The 25,918-nt window shown below is 44.0% G+C and overlaps 1 protein-coding gene across 9 annotated transcripts in view; it reads left to right on the forward strand.

Moving 5' to 3' along the window:
* Nucleotides 1-22,504: 22,504 nt before the first annotated feature.
* Nucleotides 22,505-25,918, forward strand: part of RB1CC1 (RB1 inducible coiled-coil 1) — a 55,171-nt gene continuing 51,757 nt past the window's right edge. For 8 of the 9 annotated variants that reach the window (XR_014843827.1, XR_014843828.1, XM_021089370.2 and 5 more), the window contains exon 1: nucleotides 22,505-22,829. The gene's annotated coding sequence lies outside the window, so the exon portion shown is untranslated. The remainder of the gene's footprint in view (nucleotides 22,830-25,918) is intronic. The other variant, XM_085022385.1, reaches the window with a different exon arrangement.

The raw sequence follows: 25,918 nt of genomic DNA on the forward strand, positions 1-25,918 counted from the left end.
AGTTTCTAAACATTCACTCTTCTCCTGAAATACAAGCAAGAAAACAATATATAACAGAAATGCAAAACAGCACTCCAGGACAACACAAATCTGAAGAACAATGCTGGCCTTCAAGTTCTCATTAGCTGTCAGAAAATATGTATTAGCAAAAGTAACAAACCGCAGCTTTGCCTGGCTTTTTAAAAATAGCTCCAGGACACTGAAAGGCGGCTCATTGTGCCCACTCCCGGCCAGGCACTCATGAAGGGTCTGGACTCCATCGTGAACAAAAGAGGACAGATGGGTGGGTTTCAATCTGCATAGGACACAACGAGCAACAACACACATCTCATCTGTGTATAGATGAGGCGCTAAAGCTCCTCCCCTCTCTGTACCATTGTTTACTTGACAATGAACTTTATAGACAATGCCCTGCTTAATCATCCCTTCAGAACAACCACTTTTGTTGAGGGTTCGCTATGTTCTGGCCCCTCCTAAGGTCCCAGAGAAGTGGCGAGGAAAGGGGTGAGCAAGGCCATCACGGCACAGAGCTGACACTTGACACACCCTCCGACGGGCTTTCTGAGGTCGGCAGGGGGTGGACTGGTGCCCACAGTTCAAAGAGGAGGAAATTGGTAAACAGCGGAGTCAAGACTTAAATCCAGGCCTTCTGATTCCTAGGCCAGAATAACTTACTAAATTCTTCTTGATTTAAATGGCTCAGCAGGTTAAGGACCAACATAGTCTCCTTGAAGAAGAGGGTTCAATCCCTGGCCTCATTCAGTAGGTTAAGGATCTAGCGTTGCCGCAAGCTGCAGTGTAGATTGCAGATGCCGCTTGGATCCACTGTGGCTGTGGTGTAGGTCAGCAGCTGCAGCTCCAATTTGACCCCTAGCCTGGGAACTTCCATATGCTCGGTGAGGCCCTAAAAAGAAAACAAAAATTTTTTAAAAGCTAAAATAAATAATACCTGTAAAGCCTTCAGCATAGTACCTAGCACATAATGCAGGCTTGTATATATCTTATTTAAAATAAAATAGTTTAGAAGAGAAAATAAAGATTGGAAGGAAAAAGAGAGAAAGGACAGGAGCTTGCAGCCTGCAGGGACGGGTAGGCTCTGTGGGCACTGACCCCAGGCCAGTGGATGGTCCAGAAGGAAGTCTGCGCTGTCACCAGGGGGACGGCCGATGTGGGGGGAGTAAATATTTTATTCTCTATTAGCACAAGCCAGAAAAACACATTTTCCCTAGATCTGATTACAGAAAATCTTTCTCCTCTCAAGAATCGTTGCATACAAAGAGCCCCCGGGAAGGAAAAGAAAGTAATTTTTGAAGAGCAATCAATCTCTCCTCGCATTCAGTCCTTCACCCATAACCACACGTGAGCCCCGAGCAGAGCTCTGTTCTCTGTGCCCTGAGGGACAGTGAGGTGAAGAAACAGGGATTCTAGTATCCAACAGAGATGTGGGGTGTAGATTAATCAGGACGGCTGTGCCCTGAGCCAGAGCTCGCTGTCCCTGGAGGAGGAGGGCACAGTGGGTCCTGCCAGGACCTCAGGACAGAGACATGGACGGAGCAGCTACAGGGTGCGGGGAGGACGGGCACCACCCAGCATCCCTCCCCGAGCCCATCCCGGGCTGGGCTTTGGGGAAAGGAGCTGACACGACAGGGAAAGATTCATTTTCTCATAATATCTTCTAGCATGTTCTGCATACCATCTTATATTTTTATTTTTTTATTTTATTTATTTTTTTGTCTTTTTGATATTTCTTTGGGCCACTCCCGTGGCACATGGAGGTTCCCAGGCTAGGGGTCGAATCGGAGCTGTAGCCTCCGGCCTACGCCAGAGCCACTGCAAAGCGGGATCTGAGCCGCATCTGCAACCTACACCACAGCTCACGGCAATGCCAGATCCTTAACCCACTGAGCAAGGGCAGGGACCGAACCCGCAACCTCATGGTTCCTAGTCGGATTCGTTAACCACTGCGCCACGACGGGAACTCCTATATTTTTATTTTTTAATCTATGTCTTAAAAATTTTTCCACCTCAATCCATATACATTGATGCTGTAATGTAACAGCTGCGTAATATCACCTTCTATGCCTGCATCAAAATTTTCCTGATCATCTACTATGAGGCATATAAGCTGTTGTCTCCTATTTTCGATCTCGTAAACCAAGACGTGGGGACACTCTTGCAGTGTTCCCATTATTTCCTCTACTTAAAGTCCTAGGATTGACTTTAGCCTGGATCAAAGAATGTTTACTTTTGAAATTTGGACACCTGTTCAAACTGTTCTCTGGAAAGGTTGGTCCAGTTTTCACTCTGGCCACCAGCATGAGACTGTCAATAAAACCATCACTGATGCTAAAAGACATAAACTGCCACCTTGCAATACTCACGTCGGCTCTGTCACACTCTCTCTCTCTCACACACACACACACACACACACACACGTATCAGCTCTTTCCTTCTCAGACATTCAGTTATCCTTTTTTTTTGGATAAATGAATCAAACATCTACATGCTGACTAAAAACAATTTCCTAATGTAAAAATCTGTATAGAACGCTCCAAATCTCATTAAAATATATGCATAGAAAAAAAGCCGGGAAAAATGCCCTCCGAAATATTAAGAATGATTATCTTTGTGTGGTGGTGGCACTAAGTGTGATTTATGTTTTCTTCTTTAGTTTTTACAGTTTCCAAATTTTTAACAATTCATCCTCATGAAATCATATTATATGGAAAGCAATGCACACTATTAAGCTATTTATTCCAGTGACAAATTATTCCTCTGCAAAAATCCTGCTCTTTAAATCCTCTTTGCTAGTTCTCTCTGGGGAACCATTCAGGTACAGGAAGGTGTTAGAGAGCCCGACAGGCAGGCCTCACTTTTCATGTGGGGCTGTAAAAATGGCCATGCACACCAAACCATGCAGCAACAACCAAAAGAGGAAATGTGAGTGTTCTGTGACTTTTTGAAGTTTTTGTCAAAATATTTTAAACTGTCTTACTGCTGTAAAGGAAAATGAACATGCTTAAATATCATTAATCCTAATTTTTTTTTTGGCCATGCCTGTGGCCTATGGAAATTCCCAGGTCAGGGACTGAAACCAGGCTGCTGCAGTGACAATGCTGGGTCCTTAACCTGCTGCCCCACAGGGAACTCCAATGCTAATGTTTGAATATTAAGTTACGTTAATTATAGTAATATGAATTGAAACCCTAATATTTAAATTAATCCTAATTTAAAGTATTAGGAACGTTGAGAATAGAAATGTTTTATTTCTTAAAAAACTTAAGAGCAGTCCAAACACTGCTTGCCTTTTTCTCGTACAACTTACAGAACAAAATTAACATCTTTTCCTTGCCTCTGTCAATTGTCACACACCCCTTTCTTCCGCTGACGCTCAGCCATCCCTTAGGATTAACACACTGCCCTATTTGATCGATATTTCCCGAGTACACACCATTACCCAAACGAGGAGCATAGTGGGAAACAGGCAGAGATAGCCGCAGGTTAGTGGAGCTTACATTCCGAAGGAGAGAGAGTCGGAAAACAAAATGAACAAATCAATCTAAGGCATGATGGAGTTCCCGCTGTGGCTCAGCAGAAGTGAACCCAAGTACTATCCAGGAGGATGCCGTGTAGGTTGTTGCCCTGCCCTGTGCTATAGGTCGAAGACATGGGTCGGACCTGGCGTTGCTGTGGCTCTGGTGTAGGCTGGCAGCTGCAGCTCTAAATCGACCCCTAACCTGACAACTTTCATATGCCTCAGGTGTGGCCCTAAAATAAATAAATTAATTAATTAAAAAATTGTTCACTTATATACAAAATTTTGTTTTCTGTCCTGGTCCTGGCCTAGATATATGATGAGCAGAGAGAGGAAAGCCGTTTCTCATTTGACGGATTATTTTCGGACATCAGGCCTCCCGGTGCAGCCCAGGATGTGCAGGGCTCTGTGTTACAACAGCCCCGAGCCTTTCTGACCCGCCAACAGCACAACAACACAACGCCGTTACAGCTCTGCAGGCACAAGAGAACATGATATTTTTAGAATGACTGTGTATATGTTGCCAGTGAAGCTAAAAGGTCAGGAAAATGATTGCACCTCTTCTGGGGAGTCTTTGTGCTTATTTCCACCTTGTTTCTGTGTCATCACTTAGCGCTGCTGGGGGACCAGTGCTAGTATTGGTCATAATAATTTTTGCTGTTGTTCCATCAATTTAAGAGTACATAGTGAAAATGAGGCATTGATAGGTCATGAATCATTTATGCTCCGCCTTGCCCTGAACAGATTTGATGGAGCAAGCAGATGCCCTGGCCCCTAAGCACATGTCTTCTATTATGCCACCAGAACGTAGGCTCAAGCAGCCCAGATCCATAACAAGCAGTCGCCGTCCAGCTAACTGCTGTGGAAGGGATCTGTCACGTTGCTGCCTCGGACCTGCTGCCGAGGTCCGCAGGCTAAGCTCAGACCGTTGCCCAGCCTGTCACTGTCTCACTTAGCTCCCTGAGGTGGTCAAGGAGCACAGGTACCACCACCAACAACCCGCCCTTGTAATCCACCTCCCATCCTCGGTCCAGGATGGGGGGCCTGCACCAGGGGCCAGCAATGCTGAGGCTGCCCTTGCTCTTCCCTCGCAGGAGGCTTCCCACCTTTCGCCAAGTGCAGGCTGGGGGCTTGTGTTCAGAGGGGAGACCTGCTTTCTCTTCCTTCCCTGGACCTGGAGAAGTCCTTGGGGCCAGGGGTGGAGGACCACCAGCCACCCGCTCCCGTAACCTCCCAGGAATTAGGGGGTGGATCCCCAGGTGTATGGTGTTGGAAGTGCTGGACTCAAAAAAAAGTAAACATTTTGCAGCTGTAGACTTTTAAGACATACCTGGTCCATCAGGGAGCTCGGCGTGATGAGCTGAAAAGATGAACAGCTCGGAGAGGCCCAGGAGAAATGCAGGGAGTGGTCCAGCGCTGTGGGACATGCTGGTGCATCACATGACCTGGCGGGACCACAGGAAACCAATTCCAGCAATGGGTACCACCCGCCAAGCCGAGGGGGTACAGCCTGCCCCCAGCAGGCATCTCTTTAAACATTTTAGTCTCTCTTTTCCCCTTGAGCAAAGGAATGAGAAGAAGTAAATAATACCACCCGCCAAGCCGAGGGGGTACAGCCTGCCCCCAGCAGGCATCTCTTTAAACATTTTAGTCTCTCTTTTCCCCTTGAGCAAAGGAATGAGAAGAAGTAAATAATACCACCCGCCAAGCCAAGGGGGTACAGCCTGCCCCCAGCAGGCATCTCTTTAAACATTTTAGTCTCTCTTTTCCCCTTGAGCAAAGGAATGAGAAGAAGTAAATACGTAAATTACACCTGTTCTTGTCTGTCTTGGAGGAGGGGGCTTTGGAAGAAGGAGGGAGGGAGGGAGGGGACTGAAACCTTCCCCACTGGACTGAGTGCTGGGGTACAGAATATGGTCAAGGTGACATTGAAGGAGCCACGTCCCAGAGGGAGAGTGGGTTTAATTTCGCCCATTTGGGAAAGAGGTATTGGTTAAAAAAGCATTTTATGTTTATACTCTGCCTCATGGAGGCTCCTCTGCATAGAAGCAGGACCAACAGGAATGTAACGTCCATGGGGATGTATATACACTGTCAGTTTTCAAAAGACTCATTTAGAAAAAACAATAGGTGGCCACACTGATTTCCCTCTTCTCCCACCACAATAAGAATGTTAGGAGCTCCCGTTGTGGCTCAGCGGGTTAAGAACCTGACTAGTACACATGAGGATGTAGGTTCGATCCCTGGCCTCACTCAGTGGGTTAAGGATCCGCTGTGAGCTATGGTGTAAGTCATAGCAGCTCAGATCCCATGTTGCATATGTGACCTGCCGGCAGCTTGAAGCAACGCCAGATCTTTAACCCACTGAGCAAGGCCAGGGATTGAACCTGTGTCCTCATGGATACTAGATGGATTTTTTTCTGCTACACCACAACTAGAACTCCTCCTAATCACTTTTAGCAAAAATTATTTCCTGCATCATTCTCTCATTCTCATTTTATTCATAACCATTCGCAACCACTGACACACCTAGACATTTACATTTTCTAGTCAAATCTCTCTACTCTTTCCTTTTAGAGGCCTTTCACTAGAGCCCTTTGATGCTCAGATTCATTAACCTCACAATGAATGGCTCAACAGCCAAACCAGAATCCTGCAAGATACATTATTATGTAAAGGTGACCAGTTTATTAAACAGTATTACCTATAAGCCTGAGCTAGTACTGGGCACTATTGCCTCCAGGACAACAGAAACAAAAATAAACAGCATCCAGGTCATCATCCTGGCACCCCCTCAACCCCCCACCCTTGTATTTCCCCTCTTCACGCCCACATCCATCATGTCAGCCCCACCTTGACCTCCTGCTTCTGCCAGTCCGTGTATTCCCTCCCCACACCATGGCCAGAGCGATTTTCCAAAAGTCAAGCCTGCTTCTGCCACTCCTGTGCTTAAACACTTTCGGTAACTTCTTCAGCAGTAAGTCTCAACAGTGGAGCTTGACTTGATCCACAGTTTGTCTCTTTCTTTTACTTAGTCAGTTTTACACACAAATTATTCCCTGGGGTGTTGGGAAAGTTTTAAGTCTCTTTTCTCATTTCATTTATATGATTGTCCTTTCTAAAACACTCTACATTTTTTTTGCCTTTTTTTTTTTTTTTTGGTCCTTTTAGGTCCGCACCCATGGCATTTGGAGGTTCTCAGGCTAGGGGTCTAATTGGAGCTACAGATGCCGACCTATGCCAGAGCCACAGCAATGCCGGATCTGAGCTGCATCTGCGACCTACACCACAGCTCAAGGCAATGCCGGATCCTTAACCCACTGAGTGAGGCCAGGGATCGAACCCGCATCCTCACGGATACTAGTTGGTTGTGCTACAGCTGACCCACAACAGGAACTCCCACTCTACATATTAATTGTTATAGCTACAACTCCCCTGGGGTCCCCAAACAAATGGGAATCTGAGAAGTCCTTTGCACCTTCTGATGAGCCTTTCCTTGAAGGAAGGTGGGATGTGCAAAGGCTGTAGTAAACGCCCGCCCTGACTTCATCACAAAGAGACACACACTGGTCTGCAGTGTCTTTCTAAATTTGTCTCTACAGGGATGAGGACAGATGCATGACGGCAGGCATGTAGCAAGTCAAATGAAATAAAGTCACATTCTTAAAATGAACTTCATGGTAATGAGTATGACTGGAAATTGTACATATTTTCCTTCACATTTTTTTTTTTTTTTGTCTTTTTAGGGCTGCACCTGCGGCATGTGGAAGTTCCCAGGCTAGGGATCAAATCGGAGCTGCAGCAGCCTAGGTCGGCAGAGCCACAGCCATAGCAACGCCAGAGCTGAGCCATGTCTGCGACCTACACAGATCCTTAACTCACTGAGTGAGGCCAGGGATCAAACCAGTGTCCTCACAGATACTAATTGGGTTCATTACTGCTGAGCCACAATGGGAAGTCCTCCTTCATAGCTTTGTTGTCCAATTTATAGACTCTGGAGGGGCGATTCATGAATAATCCAAAGGATGAGGGCATGTTTCAGGTTCAGTAAGACCGGCTCTTTTGGATGAAGGTACGGATTCATGTGCATATTGGGCTGCTAGTAAGCAGAATTGCACTTATCACGAACAGCCGATGGCTTCTGTGAGGCACATTTGCTGGGTGCTGAATTATTCTCAGCACAGATCTAACTGAAAGCAAACCTATGACACAACCTGTCCTTACTTATTCTTTACAAATAAGAGAAATCAGGCTGCAATATCTATGACAGAGCTTCTCAACCTGAGATCCTTGGCTTTTTCTTGGCAAGCACTGAGTTGTGCATTTTTATGGGTCAGCATGTCTGTTCACGAATTAATTCCAGAAGGGGTTAGTGACCCCTTAAAACGCTAAAATAGTTTGGTGACAGGAACTCTATTTCCTGCATCTACCACTTCTACGAATCTCTTAACCCCAAAGTTGAAAGTATTCTATCTAAACCTGCCTTTACTCTTTCTATTGTCTTCATTCTTCATATGCGTCTTTATTGGGAATAATAAACACTGAATTCATTTCGTTGTAGCTTTAATATTGAAATAAAAACCGTGTGATTGACATTAGCTCAACATTTTAAACCACAGTGGAATATAGTGACCCCTGGTGTTATTTTGAAAAACATGCAGTATGCTGTTCCTTTCTCTGACCGTCTACCATGGTCTTAAAGCTGCCAGGAGTGGACAAGCGCCATATAGAGCAGTTTATTTCTGGTGACTCAAGCGGTAAACAGCAGATTTATCCACAGGAAATTAGATTCTGGGCACTAAACCTACAGAAGAGCAACACTGTATTAGGGAATACCTGCACATGCTATTTTAAAAATTTTATGATAAAAACATTATCAACTTATATTGGAAGCAACAGGAAAAGTAAAAATGATTAGAGGCATTCAGACTGAAATATAGCCTAATCTAGTGGAAGGCAGGATCCAAAAAGAGAAACATAAGAAATACTTTTCAGTGCCTTGAAGTTCCCACTGTGGCTCAGCAGAAACGAATCTGACTAGCATCCATGAGGACGCAGGTTTGATCCCAGGCTTCGCTTAGTGAGTTAAGGATCCAGTGTTGCCATGAGCTGAGGTGTAGGTTGCAGATGCAGCTCAGATCCCAAGTTGCTGTAACTGTGGCGTTGGCTGGCAGCTACAGCTACTGATCTGACCCCAAGTCTGGGAACCTCTCTATGTTGAGGGTGTGCCCCCCAAAAAAGAGACAAAAAAATTTGATGCCTTAAAATACATAAGTATGCAGAATTATGTGTTCCCCCAAGAATGGCAGATTTAAGAAATCAGTTGTCTGGGTAGCAATGAGATAAATCTAAGTAACTCTTACTGCATACAATATTTCAATAATTATTCTTGTTCAAATGTCATTTCCCATAAATGAAGACTAGAATATAGACTAGTTATGTCTATAGAATAATTTAGAATTGGAATTTTTATGATCATATCAATCACAATGGATTGCCAAATGGCCTTCCCTTGAGGTTGTAATATATTTACACTCCCTGAAATAAATAAGTGCCATTTTTAACACCCTTTCCAGCACTTTTTATTCAAATACTACATTTTTAAGATATATATAGCTCTAGTTCATGCTTTTTTTTTTTTTTCTTTTTGACTGCACCTGTGGCATATGGAAGTTCTTGGGCCAAGGATCAAATCTGGCTTTGCCACTGCTGTGACCTATGCCACAGTGGGAAATCCTTGTTCATATATTTTAAATTATGACTAGTATTCAATTGCATAAATTAAAAATACTGCAATTTACTTATCCATATACCCATTAAAGGACAATTAGGTTTTTCAAACATTCATGATGAATGTTTGTTGAGTGAATGAATAAATTACTGAATCAGTGGTAATAAAGAATCGGATTGCAAAGCATGCAAGACATCTGGTATGGACTCAGACAGACTGGAGCTGATAGTCCCACCATGACTACAGTGTCTAAAGGACAACATACAAAGGTGTGGGACGCCCAGGAAATTCCAAGCCCAGTCCTTGGCTGTCATTTCAAGACTGTGGAGGTAGATAGGAAGGGTTGGGAAAGAATAGCCTTTTACTGCTTCTAAGCTCTGCATACTCGTTCAGTTTCCATAATTGGCATTAATAACTTTAATCATCAGTTAAAGAATCAGTATATTTTAAGGACAATTTTTCTACTTTTAAATGTAACCTATCAGTCATCTTTTGAATCACAGGGATACACTCAGCTGGCTAAAGGCCCCCAGTCATCAGTTAAAGAATCAGTATATTTTAAGGACAATTTTTCTACTTTTAAATGTAACCTATCAGTCATCTTTTGAATCACAGGGATACACTCAGCTGGCTAAAGGCCCCCAAAACCTGTCCATAATTACTGAATTAAAAGTTAATCTGGGAGTTCCCATTGTGGCTCAGTGGTAATGAACCTGATTAGTATCCATGAGGATGTGGGTTCAACTCCTGCCCTTGCTCAGTGGGTTAAGGATCTGGTGGTGCCCCAAGTTGCAGTGTAGGTCGAAGATGGGGCTCAGATCCTGTGTTGCTGTGGTTGTGGTGTATGCCAGCAGCTGCAGCTCTGATTTGCCCCATAGCCAGGGAACTTTCATTTGCCACGGGTGCAGTCCTAAAAAGTCAGGGAAAAAAAAAAAAAAAAAAAAAAAAAAAAAAAACCTGGCTAGGCTGCTTTGTTGTTAAAATGGGATGAACTACTTAAAGCTCAAGTTCAAGTTCATATATTCTGATTCCCCAGGTGCTTTTCGTATCATGACAAAGAACTTTACAACACTGACTATCCACTAACGGCAAGTTTTGGCACAAGATGTTATTTAAAATTTGGGGATGAGGCATTTTTGTGGCTGAAGCAAAGGCACACTTAAATGTGGTTGACTGAGACCATGCTTAGAAGTTTCTGATTTCAAAGCAAAATGTCACACAGAACTGTCTCCTGCATCTAGCTTTCCACTCTAGGAATAGAAGTCACTCCAAACATTTTATAGTTGTAGATATTAAAGATTATTTTATATTTTAAAAGATGCTAGTTTAGGAGTTCCCGTCATGGCACAGCAGAAACGAATCCGACTTGGAACCCTGAGGTTTCAGGTTTGATCCCTGGCCTCGCTCAGTGGGTTAAGGATCCAGCGTTGCTGTGAGCTGTGTGTGGTGTGGCCTGGCAGCTATAGCTCTGATTAGACCCCTAGCCTGGGGACCTCCTTATGCTGCGGGTGCGGCCCTAAAAAGCAAAAAAAAAAAAAAAAAATGCTAGTTTAGTTTCTTTCCTGTCCTATATTTTAGACTAAGACTTTATATTAATGATTCCACCTTCCTCTTATCATTTGCCTGTTTTTCAAATTAAAATTGTGCATGAAAGCTTTGCTGATAGAGCCGTTTCTGAACAATTGTTCTTTGAGCTGAGTTAATGTTGACTAGGCAAACTACAGACTAAATACATGAATCATTCAACAAGGGTTAATTAAACATAGAGCACAAGACTAGGCATCTGCCGCAGAGGCAAATACTTATGTCTGGAAAGCTTCCTTTGAAAATATATGCGAAAAAAAGAAGATATATGCATAGGGAGGTCTCTTGTGGCACAGTAGGTTAAGGATCTGGCGTTGTCACTGCAGTGGCTTGAGTCACTGCTATGGTGCAGGTTTGGCCTAGGACCTTCCACATGTCACAGGTGTGGCCAAAAAAATTAAAATTAAAAATAAAATATAGGTATATACTAATAGTTTCATAATCTGAGACAACTGTCTGGCAATGAAGTATATTAACGTCTTGGAAAGGTGTTTTTTTTTTTTTTTTAGGGCTGCACCTGTGGCTTATGGAAGTTCCCAGTCTAGGGGTCGAATTGGAGTTGTAGCCACTGGCCTACGCCACAGCCACAGCAACACGGGATCCCAGCCATGTCTGCAACCTACACCACAGTTCATGGCAATGCCAGATCCTTAACTCACTGAGTGAAGCCAGGCGTCAAACCCACATCCTCATGGATACTAGTCGGGTTCCATACCGCTGAGCCACAACGGGAACTCCTCGGAAAAGTATTCTCATTAAGAACTAACAAGTGCGGAAGTTTAAAAGTTACTAATTCTATTATGCAAACAGTATGCTATTATATGGTTTGGTTTTGAAAGACCAATAATCAGCCCAAGACTGAGATAGCAAAAAAATCTGCCAATACAATTGCTTAGGCTATTTGGAATTCTAAACAGATTTGAGGAAAAACAGCCACACCCTTAAGCCTGAGCTTATGTGTAAAGCACCTAGCACAATACCTCATAAAGGCTCCCTCCCTCTCTCTGAAATCAGTTCTGCACTTTGCACATCTGATATGTCATCATTTTGGTATAGATCATTTTTAATACCTTCTAAATGAGAAACTTATTTTTATTAATATTCATGAATGGAATGAAAAATACTATAGGCAAGGTAGAACATAGATATTGAAAAATATTTTATTGCTCTTCAAATATGTAATTATGCCATCAAACTTTTTAAAAGTTTAAATAAAACAATTACAGTCCAAAAATGAAAAAAGTAATAGATGTACACTTTTTCATTTCATGAATTTTTTTTTTGGGGGGGAAACATGAGATATTTCAAAAAAAGAGAACTTTTTAAGGTTCAGAGAATGATCCAAACATAGAATAAGAAGTGACAATATTCAATCACTGCTTAGGCTTCTTTATAATCACAGTGTTACCGCTGTGTATTTTGAACCAATTGTTTAAAAGCTGGGATGAATGTAGTGCCATAGGATATGGAAACATAGATTAACTTCTCTAAAGAATTCATTTATTAGAGTTCCTGTCATGGCTCAGCGGTTAACAAACCCAAGTAGGATCCATGAGGATGCAGGTTCGATCCCCTGCCTCGCTCAGTGGGTTAAGGATTTGGCGTTGCCGTGAGCTGTGGTGTAGGTCGCAGACATGGCTCAGTTCTGGCTTTACTGTGGCTCTTGCGTAGGCCAGCAGCTGAAGCTCTGATTGGACCCCTAGCCTGGCAACCTCCATATGGCACAGGGTACAGCCCTAAAATGCAAAAACAAACAAACAAAAACAAAAAAAGAATACGTTTATTTAAATATAAGTGATAAAAAATGTACTTAGGTTTTTTTGTTTGTTGGTGTTTTTTTGCTTTTTAGGGCCACCCCTGCAGCATGTGGAGGTTCCCAGGCTAGGGGTCGAATCAGAGCTACAGCTGCCGGCCTACACCACGGCCACAGCAACGCAGGATCTGAGCTGAGGCCGCCACCTACATCACAGCTCACGGCAGCGCAGGATCCTTAACCCACTGAGCGAGGCCAGGGATCAAACCCACATCCTCATGGATCCTACTTGGGTTTGTTAACCGCTGAGCCACGACGGAAACTCCAAAATGTGCTTAGTTTTACCTTGAGACTTGCACATAGGTTACTAAAATTTAACAGAAACCACAGCAATTAGTCAGAATTTACGTCAGAGTTTCTCTGCTTTGGTAAGATTTCTTCTCAGGACATTTGGCAATGTCTGGAACCATTTTTTTTTTAATTACTCAATGAATTTTATTACGTTTATAGTTGTACAACAATCATCACCACCAAGTTTTACAGCATTTCCATCCCAAACCTTCAGTGCATCCCCCACCCCCAAACTGTCTCCTTTGGAAACCATAAGTTTTTCAAAGTCTGTGAGTCAGTATCTGTTCTGCAAAGAAGTTCATTGTGTCCTTTTTTTAGATTCCACATGTAAGTGATAGCATTTGATGTTGGTGTCTCACTGTTTGACTGACTTCACTTAGCGTGATAATTTCTAGGTCCAACCATGTTGCTGCAAATGCTGTTCTTTCTTTCAAGAGACATTTTTGGTTTTTATTTCATTTTGTCTCTTCAGGGCCACACCTATGGCACATGGAGGTTCCCAGGCTAGGGGTCAAACTGGAGTTGTAGCTGCCGGCCTACACCACAGCCACAGCAATGCCAGATCCTTAACCCACTGAGTGAGGCCAGGGATTGAACCTTCATACTAATGGATCCTAGACAGAATCCAGAGAGGGAACTCCTTTTGATTTTTACAACTGGGGGGAGGAGAATGTTCCTGAAATCAATTGGTTAGAGGCCAGGGATGCAGCTAAACAATCATCCTGAGAGGCACAGAATAGTCACCCAAAACAAAGAGCTCCCTGGCTCTCCAAAAAAGATTGAGGAAAACTGACTTGAATTGATGAAAGGTTTTTTTTGGGGGGGGTATTTTTTTTTGGCATTAACATTAATGGTACAGTAATAATAAAAGCAGACGGATTATAGTTATATTTATTATAGCTAAACAATAATATAGACAATGCACTACCTATGGCCGCACCCTGGGCTGTTAGATTTCCATTAGGTCACCCTTTCTAAAGGACTGCCACTTTCAGTGAGGGGTAAATCGGATTTCCACTTTAAAGTACTTTTTTTTTTTTTTTTTGTCTTTTTTTTGTCTTTTGTTGTTGTTATTGCTATTTCTTGGGCCGCTCCCGCGGCATATGGAGGTTCCTAGGCTAGGGGTCGAATCGGAGCTGTAGCCACCGGCCTACGCCAGAGCCACAGCAACGCGGATTGGAGCTGCATCTGCAACCTACACCACAGCTCACGGCAAAGCCGGATCGTCAACCCACTGAGCAAGGGCAGGGACCAAACCCGCAACCTCATGGTTCCTAGTCGGATTCGTTAACCACTGCGCCACAACGGGAACTCCTCCCCTTTAAAGTACTTTTAAACCATTTCAGTGATGGTTACATGAATTAGAACTTAGCAACAGATAATTTATGTGGCTGATTTTTCTGCTTACTACTTACTTCATCTGACATTTAAAAATGTTAAGTAACAGTTTTATTCAAATACAATTCACATACCAAAAATTCACCATTTCAAAACATAATTTAGTGGTTTTTAGTATAAAGTTTTATAATAATCACCACTCTCTAGTTTTAGAATATTCCCATCATTTTCCAAAGAAACCTCCATTCACACCTCATTCTTCTCTTTCCCCAGCCCCTGGCAATCACTAATCTACTGTCTAGGAATTTGCCTATTCTGAACATTTCATATAAGTGGAATCATAGAATGTGTGGCTCTGAGTAGCTTCTTTTACTTAGCATGTTTCCATGGTTCATCCTTGCTGTAGCATGTATCATTTTACTGCCATACATAATAATTGCATGAATTGCAATTATTCAATACAATAATTATATTAATTCAATAATACAATAATTGTATGAATTACAATTTGCTTTTCATACATAATAATGGTATGAATAAGCCACATTTGGTATATCCATTCATCAGCTCATAGTTTGGAGGCTTCCATTTTTTGGCAACCATGGTATGTTGCTACGGAGTTTGTGTCCACATCTTTGCGTGGACATAGCTTTTTAACTCTCTTTGGTATAGAACTAAGTGTGGGATTTTTGAGTTGTATAGTAATTGTTTACTATGTGAGGAACTGACATTCCTGCATCCCAAATATTCCATGGTAGGGATAGGCCACACTTTATCTGTTGATCAGCTGTTGGGCGTTAGGATAGTTTCCACTTTTTAATTGTTACGAATAATGCAGTGTGAATATTTTTCTACAAGTTTTTGGTGGAGATGTGTGTTTTTGTTTCTCTAGGAGTGGAATTGCTGGGCAATGTGATAACTCTTATCTATTACATTCAAGTCTTTGATCCAGTAGCAGTTAATTTTTGCATATGCTGAAATAGGAGTCCCATTTCTCTTCTGCATGGAGATATTCAGTTGTCCCAGCACCATTTAAGAAGGCTTTTCTTCCTGTGTCAAAATGTCTGGGTACTTTTTCGAAAATCAATTAACTTTAACAGTTCATTCCTGGACTCTCAATTCTTTTCCTTTAATCTGTCTAATCTTAGTACTACACTGTCTTGATTACTGTAGCCTTGTAGTAAGTTTTCAAGTTGGGAAATGTAAATGCTCCATACTTGTTCTTTGTCCATTGTTTTGGCTATTCTGGCCCCTTGTGTTTCTCTATGAATTTTTATGATGAGCTTGCCAGTTTCTGCAAAAAACCTACCTGGGAATTTGGTAGGGCCTATATTAACCTGTGGATAAATTTGGAAAGCATTTCCATCTTAAATAGTCTTCTAAAACATGAACGGGGGGGGTGTCTTTCCCTTCTTTCAGTGTTTTGTAATTTTTGGCTTACAAGTCCTGCATTTCTTTGGTTATATTTATTCCCATTATATTCTTTTTAAATGGATGCTAATAAAATGGAGTTGTTCTCTCCATTTCATTTTTTAGACTTGTTGCTACATGAAAGAAAGTAATAAAAATGTTTTTAAGAAAGCAATATCACTGAGGCAGACTGATGAAATAGTCTGTATAATTATTCTGGGACCACACAAATATATATATATATATATATATATATATATATATATATATATATATATATTTTTTTTTTTTTTTTTTTTGTCTTTTCTGGGCCACACATGCGGCATATGGAGGTTCCCAGAGTCTAATTAGAGCTGTAGCCGCCAGCCTACACCAGAGTCACAGCAACGCCAGATCCAAGCTGCATCTGTGACCTACACCACAGCTCACAAGCAACATTGGATCCTTAACCCACTGAGCAAGGTCAGGGATCGAACCTGTAACCTCATGGTTCCTAGCAGGATTTGTTAACCGCTGAGCCATGATGGGAACTCTGAGGAAAAGAATATGTTTCTTTAATCACTTATTTTTGCTTCTTTTGAAGCTGTACCATCTGCTTAATTGAAGACAGGTATTCCATGTTTTCATTAAAAAGGCTGGGTGAGAAGTTGCCATTGTGGCTCGGACGGCTAAGAACTGGACATAGTGAGGATGTGGGTTTGATCCCTGGCCTTGCTCTGTGGGATAAGGATCCAGCATTGGCTCAGCCACCAGCTGTGGCTCAGGTTGCAGATGTGGCTTGGATCTGGCATTGTTGGGGCTGTGGTGTAGGCTGGCAGTGGCAGCTCTCATTGGAACCTTAGCCAGGGAGCTTCCATATGCTATAGGTGTGGCTGTAAAAAAAGAAAGAGAAAAAAGTTAAAAAAAAAAAAAAAAAAAAAAAAGGCTGGATGAACGTCCTTTTAAGGAAACACACAATTCTCAGCTTATTTCTTGGTGAGGCTGAACATTTTTCAAAAAGATAATCTTGAAACAGGAGTAAAATGTGTTCTTGGGAGCCTTCTGTAGAAAGGAAACAACAAGCATTTCATACAAAGATCTCTCTTTGGTCAGTTTCCAGAAGTTTAGGAGTATAACAGAATAAAGGGAAAAGAGGAAGCAGCAAAAAGCCTGTAACATGAATGTAAGTGACAAGAAAGATGCAGGATTTAGGAATTTTTGAGAATTTTTTTTTTTGTTTTAAGTGTAATTAGATGTGTGCACTGAAGTACATACAAATATTTTATCATGTCAAGAACTGATGGCGTTGCATTTTTCAAAACCTATCAAGTGGCCATTGTATAATTACATTAATTACTCCATTCTTCTATATACTATATACTAAGTAACAGTCATGAAATAATAACCTGTTTATTCAATACAATACAATAATTACATTAAAAAAAAAGACAAAGTCTATAAACATTTTCATTGAAAATTCATGTAATCAACATAGTCAAAACAAGTTAAAAAATAAATACTACAAAGAGGAAGACAATTTTTCTGAAGTTTTTATGTCTAAGTTTTAACTGACTTTTTATTCAGAGATCAACATAATATTTCATGCAAATAACTGCCTGGCACCTAATAAATAAATTTTAATAAAACTGGAAGATCAAAAGATTATCTTAGGTAACTACTAAAGCCTACTGCTGATGCAATGCTTTATTTTCATCTTAGATGTAACAATAAGTAATTAAGGATAAACTCCAGTTTTAACAGACATTCTGTAAAACACTTCACATATGAACGAAGTTTGGCGCATACCAAATGACCCCACAGAATAACTGAGATGATGGCACTGAGCCTAGAGCCCAAGGACCCCTTCAACAGAGAGGATGAAAAGTGACGGGAGGGGAGACGAAAGGGTGCAGGGAGGGGAGTTCCCGTCATGGCTGTGGTTAACGAATCCAACTAGGAACCATGAGGTTTCAGGTTTGATTCCTGCCCTTGCTCAGTGGGTTAATGATCCTGCATTGCTGTGAGCTGTGGTGTAGGTCGCAGACGCAGCTTGGATCCTGCGTTGCTGTGGCTCTGGCGTAGGCCAGTGGCTACAGCTCTGACTTGACCCCAAGCCTGGGAACCTCCACATGCCACGGGAACGGCCCAAGAAATGGCGAAAAGACAAAAAAAAAAAAAAAAAAAAAAAAAAAGGTGCAGGGAGGTTTGCAGACTTTGGGCAGGAGGGCCAGGTTCTTCCTCAGATCTTCTATTTCCTGTGAGGCAGGAGGGGAGAGGAATGGAAGGGTTGGGCATTGGGGACTTACGGGCAGTGCACACCCACGGGGTATGCAGTTGACCAGGGAAACAAAGAGGCAGGACTGGACAGCGGGTTTGCAGACATGCAGCTATGTGCTCCTTGCCATCACCCGCATGGGAAAACAGTTCCTACTGGGAAGGCATCTGCAGCACGGGCCGTGGGAAGGGGCAACTAAACAAATGCACATCTGAGGAAGCAGTGGTTGCTGCTTTAACACATCCCAGCTCTCCTTTTGGACGTTTTAAGCTTTTCGTCAAAATAATGAAAGACAAAAACTTAATGTGAAAAATGACTAAATCTTTTGTTCCACGCTACTGATTTAAATCTGCTGGAAAATGAACCGTGCTGTATTTTTTGCATGTAGGTGTCGAAGCATTAGGAACAAGCTTGCTTACTAGCTCATCACCAGCTTTGAAGCAGTCACTCATAAGCCAACCATCGTCATCATTAATAACCTGTGAGTACCAACAGACCAACTGACTGGGGCAGCGCTAAGGTCTATAAACGCTGTGTGTACTGGACACGTTAAGAATCACATGCCAGAAGCCTCGTAAGGGGTCCACTGCCATATTTTATACACCAAAGTAGCTGTGATCTTAAAAACAATATCTGAGATGTTTTAAAGGGGTTAACCTTTAAAAATGGAAAAACTGTGATTCATTCCTTAGATAGTCATTGTGTCAGCTGCGGTTGCTGGTTGTTTGAACACAACTTTAAAAATGAGGCTGACTGACAGGTAGTTGTTTGAGAAGCATCTAACACATACGGGGAGATCCCCAATCAGGATGCGCTAATAAAATTAAGCTGTGTACTGTGATCTTCCCAATATCCTGATGTATTTCAGATGAAAGACTGTCATACACGTGTCACTGCAATGATTTTTGAAGGTTCCCTGACCCAGCTTTTGAGATATTTCAAGGCAGGCATTTCCCACAGTGACCTAGTCAAACTTCAATGTGAATATTGGCAGAATTTATTACATTCAATATTTTAATTGCTACGTGCCAGGCACATCACAAAGTTCTAGAAACTTAAAAATGAGTAATTCGCAGCTCCTTAACTTCAGGGTTTCATAGATTTAGATGGGCAGGTGACTTACAGTTGTGTGATACAGAGCAGAGGTGGCAGAGGGTGAGTGACTACTACATGGTCTAGAAGCTGACTGATGTCCAAGCTGTTTTAAAGGATGGCGTGGAAAGGTGACAGGAGGAACATTCCCAGATGAGGAAACTTAGGCAAGCTGTGTGTAAATGTGCGAAGTGCCAGGAGACACAGCTAGCCAAAGGGCTTAGTATCTAAGAGATCCCTAGGCTAGGAAGTTTAAATGTATCTAACATGTTACAAAACCAAACCAGTGAAGGCTGCAGGTTCAGACTGGTCTTGGAGTAAATACTGAAAAGGAGCTGGGAGAGTTGAGGTATAAATAAAGTGCAGGGCACTGTCACCCAATGTCTGCATGTTCACCGCTGTCCCCCAGGTACCGGGAAAACAGTTCTCCTAAAGGGCTTACCTTCTAGAAGATTAGACAGACACTAAATGATAGACGGATTGAGGGGAACTACAGGTACGTCAGGGAAGGACAAAGTGACACTGAAATTGAGACCTGAAAGAAAAACAGGGCTTTTTTTTTTGGGGGGGGGTAGTGTTTTTAGGGCCACACCTGCAACACATGGAAGTTCCCAGGCTAGGGGTTGAATCGAAGCTGTAGCTGCTGGCCTACACCACAGTTCACGGCCCATGGAGCAAGGCCAGGGATGGAACCCACTTCCCCATGGATACCAGTCAGGTTCATTATCACTGAGCCACAACACAACTCCAAAAAACAGGTTTTCAAAGGGTAGAACTGATTTGAAGTATTTAGAGCATTTAGCAGCAGACCCTACACACTCCTCCTAACAACTACTTTCTTTTGCCTCATGGGAAATCTATAAAGGACCTAAAATGCTTATTAACTTTTTAAAAAATGTGATGACAATATTAAATCTTTTTCTGTTCCCAAAGCACCTCATATCTGCATCACTGATGTCTGTATTATAATAACTTGGCAGTCTGGAAAAGGAACAAATAAAAGGACAGACTTAAGAGCCAAGAAGGAGACATTACAAAGGGAAGGGGAGAGAATACAGACAGCATTCAACATCCTTGGTCTGAAGGACAACATGACTTGTGGAGATGTACTGTGGACATAGACAGTATGAAGAACCTGTGTTCTCTCCAGATACTTGCACATATATAATAAAACTCATCTTGATACATTCTCACTATCAGTAAGCAAAAACATAAGGCACATAAACTCCCAACATTTACACTCCAGAGAAGGTGTAAACCTTTAAGATATTGAAACTGGGTAGGACCCTGTGGGGTTCCTTTGTGTCCCTCAGAGGATAAGCTTCAGGACCCTCCTGGAGTTGCAAAGGGCAGGTTTAAATAGCTGCTAATCAGGGAAGGGAGGGGATGCAGAGATTAGGGAGGCACAAGCAGCAAATAATGGTGCAGCCTTGGGGCAGGGCCTGGGCTGATACACTTCTTTGAGCTGTTCAGCCTAACTCAAACCCCCAACAAATGAAAAGATGCTAACTATCTGGTGAAGAATTCTTCATTCTTTAAAGAGAAGGACCACCAGAACCAGTCCCAGGGCCACCAAAAACCAGCTTTGAGGAATGCAAGTTTGCACCTACCCTGATCCTTATCCTATTTTCTACTCCCAAACTATAAAACCACCTCCTGTTCTCTCCCAAAGAAGAGCATAGTCTTTATTAGTCTACCCTGCCCCCCCTTTGCCTGATAAAGCAATAAAAGCTATTTTTTTTTTTTCTCCTTCACCCAAAACTGTCTCCTTGTTTCTATTTCAGCAACAGTAAGAGCCAATCACTTCTGGTCATTTCTTTCAGCTTATAACTAAGAGAGAAGATTAAGAGTGAATTAATCCCCCCCAAATAAAGAAGTGACACAAACAACATTTAAAATATTTTATTTAGGAGCTCCGGCTGTGGTACAATGGGATTGGCAGTGTCTTGGTTTAATCCCTGGCCCAGCACAGTGGGTTAGGGATCCGGCATTGCTGCAGCTGTGGCTTAGGTTGAGACTGTGGCTCTGATCTGATCCCTGGCTGGGGAGCTCCATATGCCACGGGGTGGCCCAAAATTTTATTTAATAGAGTGTTACTGGCATATACATGATTTTACATTCTGACATATATTGTACTTGCTATGACAAATGTCACTGACAACTAAGAGGTAGGTCAAGGACCCATATATTTTTTAGAGGCCTAATATCGTGCTTTGCTTATGAATTTTCTGGCTGAATCCCATCTCATGACTTACTTTCTTTGAGCTAATTACTATGCTGTGCTTAGTTCAGTCAGCTCCTTTCTTCCTTCTTTCCAGTTCTCACCTTTCCCAAGGTATAAGAACAATTTTGTCTCTTAATTTCCACTTCCCTGCTGTATCTTGTTGGGGTGCTGGAATAAAACTCCACCTTAAAAACAAACAAAGATAAAATGATTTGCCAAAGACAAGTCTTCTCTGGGCTCGGTAAGAGCATAAAATTAAAAACAAAGTGGTAACACCTGCAAGTCCTTCTCAACCACAACTTTCAGATACGGGTCAGTGCAATGGAAACTTACCAGTACTTCAATGTTTTTTTCAGTTCCCACTCTGACAAGTGAAGGATTGCAGGCCTCGCTTCCCGGTAGTGTTTGTTCTGCTTGGGTGCCCTTGAAAAGGGTGATAATACTCATCTTTATGCAAACACAACTCAAAAGCTCTCTAATGACTCAGCGGTAGCACTTCCGAGCTGTTACTCTTCCCAAATATTCCTGGATATAACAGGAATCTTAAAAGTTCAGATATTTCTCTACTTTAACTTCATCAGATTGTGATACTTAAGTCCTGTGGCTTCAAGCCAACCTGTGACTCATCATCTTCAAAGAATCAGGACCCCCTGAAGCTGCTTCCCCGGCCTTATAGGGCGCGTGCTGACGAGGGAACTCCGCAGCCAGCGGGGGGAAAAAAAAAAGGGTGGTCGCGGCGCTTCTGACGTGCTCCCAATCTACCGAGCCGAAGCTCTCCCCTCTCGCCTGCAGATCCGGGGTTGGGGCGGAGGCCAGCCCCGCCGGGACACAGCGCTCCCCGCGCCCCGTCCCCTCAGTCCCTGGCCCGGTGGCAGAAGCCCAGGGGGACAAAAAGAGGCCCCCGACCTTCGGACGCCCCCCGCCCCGGCCCTCCGGGACAGGCCGAAGGGCCGGGCTCAGGCGCGCTCGTCGCAGAAGCGAAGGTCAAGCTCACCTTGGGGTAGTCGCATCCGGACAGCGGCCAACACAGCCACGGGCCGCCCAGCGGAGTCCCCGGGGTCACAGGAGGACGAACAGACGGTACGCCCAGGCAAAGGCGAGAGGCGGAGCGGCGCCCGCCCTTCCCGGCAGCTCGCCGACTTCCGGCGGACGCAGACTTCCGGATCTGCGCAGAGCGGCGGCGGGCGCCCCTCCCCCGCGCGCTTCCCGGCGTGCTCCGCGGAGGAAGGGCCGGAGTCGACAATAACAAACCGCGGCGACCGAGTCCGCGGCCCTGCCGAGCCCGGTGCTGCCTCGGGCGTCCCTGTCGCCTGGCCCCTCGGCTCTGACCGGCCGCGGTCCGCCCTCCCCGGCCCCCGACGCAGAGCCGGGGGGCCCCGCCAGCGTCCTCGCCGCCCGGAGGTGGCGGCCGCGGCAGCCCCGGCACCGGCGGTTGTGTCGGTTGGCGGCGCCGATGGGCGGTTGGTAGCCGCCGCCGAGAACGAGGCGGCGGCGGAAGATGTTGCCGGGGGCCGCGGGCCCTGCTGCTGAGGCCGGCGGAGGAGGAGGTGCTGCCCGGTGAGTCCCGGTGCGGGCGGCGGAGGCGGGCCCTGCGGCCCCCGACGCCCCTCAAACCCTCGGGTGGAGGCTGTCGGGGCCGAGTACGCGCCGGCGCCGGGCCCGGCCTGGGGGTCCTGACGTGGAGCGGGCGGTGCGGGGATTGCCATGGGCTGGAGCTCCGGGCGAAGTTGCTCCCGGGGATGACTCAGCCCCGGCCCGGCCCGCGGTGGGAGCGGGATGGGCGTGTGTGCGGTTTCACAACTTCGCGGTGGGCCCGGGACGGCGCTTTGGGGCACCGCGCCGAGCGCCTTCTGGCGCGGGAGGACGCGCCCCGCTCGTTGTTTATGGCTCCGCGGCGGAGCCTCGCCCGTCGGGACTCTGAAGCGTGGCCGTGGCGCGAGGTGCCGTGGGCCTGGGTGCCGCGGGGACGATCGTGCTCCCGGGTAATGGGGAGTCACGGAGCCGGACAGCAGTGGCCGCCCGCGTCTCCCGCGATGATGGGACAAGGGAGGTGGGCCCGTTTCGCTCTCTTATTGTGTGGTTTCTAGGTTTTCGTGTGGGTGGTGCTTGTGTGATTTATCCCAAGGGTGGGAAGGTTGGCTTTTCAATTTAAGAAGACTGTTGGATGTAGAATCTCGATATTAGGAAGCAGAGGACCATTGCGGAAGATGGCTGGTTTGATTTGGGGGTTGTGCGTTTATAAATAGTCCCTTACAAGGGGCGTGAGGATCTTTTTCCTTTTTGTTTTTAGTGTCACAGAATGCGGCCTCAATGAACGTATTTTCCCAGCAACAGTTTGGTGTTTGTATTGTGTTTAGAACCTCGATAGAGTTTTATAAAGGGAGGCTGTATGTTGGTGAATGTTTACGTTGGTAAATGCCCGTCGGTGGAAATCGGATAGGGACTCAGCCCACTTTTTTAAATAGTAATTTTATTTAGTCTATTGTGAATCTTTTATGTTAGTCACGGTTAGGCGTAGTTATTGGCCTCATTTTTGTATGATGATACTGGATGACAGGGAAAACAGGGAGTGGGAATCTGAGAACTTCGTTCTGGCTTTTGCTCACAAGCACAAGGTCACAATACATGGCAGATTGACTTTAAAAAAATGAACTTCATTGAGTCACAAAGAACTCAATGGGCACAAGACCTTCGTTTTTGAAAAGCCACACTTTTGAACCTAAATTTGTATTATGTAAGCTTGAGAGGAGCTTTTATTTGGCCTCTCATTTCGAGACTATCTTTAAATTCTTATGCATTCAGCAAATGTTTGAACACCTGCTAAGTGCTTTATTTTGCAACTGTGTGTAACTTATGAGTGTTTTTATAAAAAGTAATGGGTAGTGAAATTTTCTCATTTGTGTAATGCCATTCCCTAACCCCTGTTAAGCTTTTTGTATTCAGAGAATACTGGTTCAAGAAACTTGTGCAAACTAGCAGTCCCTTTCCACACACACTGATTCCATCAATTATTTACTTACCAAAGCAGCCCATTGAACCTTCACTGCAAGGAGTGTAAGAATGTGTCCGATACCGGTTTTGCCTTATGAGAGAAAGAAAGTTGAAGTCCTGTGTATAATTGATTACTGCTTAAGCATTATTGAAAGTCAAGGAAAGCCCCAAGAGGAGTGAGGAAGCAAAGCCTGTGCCTACCTGGGGAAAGAGAGCTAGTAAAGGCAGAAGCTGCAGGATTCTCAGCGTGTGCAGGGGAGAGGAGAGGACAGCTGAGGTGTGCGGGCCTGAGGGAGCGGGAGAGTGATGGGGATGTGGTGGTAGTGCTCGCTACACATGTTCAGGTCTTGGAAAGGAAAGTACTCCAATCCCCCACGTGTCAAGGCACAGAGGTTTCCTCAGACCTAGCAAAGCTGGAAGGCAAGTTGGAGCTGGAGTCATTGGTTCATGGAATGTTAGACCCCAGCAAGACCCAGTTTTAGCTCCAGCAACATGAACAAGTGATCAAGAGGAACTTTACATTTTATATGTAAGCTTTGTATACAAGGTTGTGGGAAATGGTGAAACATTGGAGGTTTTAAGATAAATTGCGAACGCAGTCTGCTCTGAGATGCTGGAATACACAGTGCTGGAGAAATGGATTGTGGCGTGCTGGGCTGAAGATTCTGTACTTGCAGTCTCAATGTAACAGTTAAAAGAATGTATGTTTTCCTTATCACATTACTCTGATTCTTTCATTACCCCAGTAACCCTCATTTGTCTGTAACATGGCCCTCTTGGGCAGCGCCCTGGGACAGCCTTTCTTCCATCCCTCAGTTGCTGTGCTAAGTTGCTCTTCGTAAGTACAGAGCCTTGGTGTCTCCCTCCATGCGCCCCTCTTCCATTGGTTAGTCTCTGCTCTCACGGTTGCTCACTGGATGCCCCGAGGATTATGGAATGACAATCCCCCCATGATTTTGCTCTCTGTTGAATGGTCATATTTTTTGGGCCTGTAATTATGCTAAGAGATGAAAATAATTGAGACCCCCTTTTTTGGTTACTGGTTCAGGACTATCCACATCATTTCTTCCTTCCTAAGCCTCACTTCATTGGTTGGTAACTCTCCAGAGTATCTGTTGAAATATTAGTCAAATCAGTACAATACTGTTAATACTTCTATGACTCTTTTAGCCATCATACTGCAAATTCCAGATGTGCACATCCTTTTTTTTTTTTTTTTTTTTTTGATACTGCTGTTATGTTTACACATAATCTTTTTTTTTTTTTTTTTTTTTTTTTTTAAGGGCTGCTCCGGCAGCATATGGAGGTTCCCAGGCTAGGGGTCCAATCTGAGCTCTAGCCACCAGCCTACACCACAGTCACAGCAACACCAGATCCTGAGCCACATCTGTGACCTACACCATAGCTCACAGTAAAGACGGATCCTTAAGCCACTGAGTGAGGCCAGGGATCAAACCTGCCTCATGGATACTAGTCAGGTTTATTTCTGCTGAGCCAGGATGGGAATTCCTACATAGAATTTTGGTTTAATAGAATGTAGTTAATTCAACATTTGCTGTAAAAGATAGTTTGGGTTTCGTTTTTACTTTCAGTGTCTATTATAAAATGAAGCATAGAACTAGAAAATTTTTGCTATGGATAATCTTGAGACTTCA

The sequence above is a fragment of the Sus scrofa genome, chromosome 4 (assembly GCF_054392235.1).
Source record: "Sus scrofa isolate SSC_HxYL_T2T_F1_AM1 chromosome 4, Sscrofa_HxYL_maternal_Yorkshire_Landrace_v2.0, whole genome shotgun sequence".
Taxonomy (NCBI): domain Eukaryota; kingdom Metazoa; phylum Chordata; class Mammalia; order Artiodactyla; family Suidae; genus Sus; species Sus scrofa.